Raw genomic sequence first — 1,027 nt, 5'->3', positions numbered from 1 at the left:
TACAAAGATTAAGCACCAGTTGGATGAGAAGTTGGTATCTGAACCCACCCATTGGCTCCAGGGAAGAAAGACGGTGAGATCTGCTTTTATAAAGATGACAGCCTAGGAAATTCTCTGGGACAATTCTATTCTGACATATGGGGTCACTATGTGTCAAAAATGGACTCAACAGCAACTAACAACAATAAGCTATATACAAGTTTTGTCACACAATCGTGCACTATGGCACAACTTAGTACAATGATACCCACACAATGGAATACCATACAATATGAAAGAATAATGATGAAGTTGTAAAACCTCATAACATGGATGAACCTGGAGGACATTATGCTGAGTGAAATAAGTCAATCACAAAAGAACAAGTATTGTATGAGACCATATTATAAAAAGCCAAGAAAAGGTTTTCACATACACAAAAAAACATTCTTTGATGGTTGTTGTTATTGTTGTAAAGTGCCATCGAGTCGGTTCTGGCCCATAGTGACCCTGTATAGGGTTTCCAAGAAGTGGCTGGTTAGCTTGAACCACCATTGGGCTTCAAACTGACTTTGCATTCCAGCGCATGTATAATACACAGCGCCACACCAGGAGTCTGGTGAAAAAGTTGCTGTTGTTGTTAAGTGCTGTTGAGTCGATTCAACCATAACGACCCTGTATAGGGTTTCCAAGGAGCAGGTAGTGAGCTTGAACCTCCAATCTTGTAGTTCAAAGCGACTTTGCAGTCTACCTCATTTACCCACAGTGCCACACCAGGACTCCTAAGGGGACAGTAAATCACTAACTGGGCCATATAAGACTCGCGAAATCTCTTGGTCTGGCCCTACCAAGGCAACTGCAGTTCTGGCCATCACCTTGGCTTTCCAAGGCTGTAAATCTTTAAAGGAGCAGAAAGCCTCATCTTTCTCCCACAGAACAGCTGGTAATTTCGAACTGCTGACACTGAGGTTAGCAGTCCAATTCATAACCACTACTCTCCCAAAGCTCCTTACATATATTATACATAATAATATATATTAAGAGGGAT

The sequence above is a fragment of the Chrysochloris asiatica genome, unplaced genomic scaffold (genome assembly GCF_000296735.1).
Source record: "Chrysochloris asiatica unplaced genomic scaffold, ChrAsi1.0 scaffold00251, whole genome shotgun sequence".
NCBI classification, from domain to species: Eukaryota; Metazoa; Chordata; class Mammalia; order Afrosoricida; family Chrysochloridae; genus Chrysochloris; species Chrysochloris asiatica.
Note: the sequence above shows the minus strand (reverse complement) of the source record.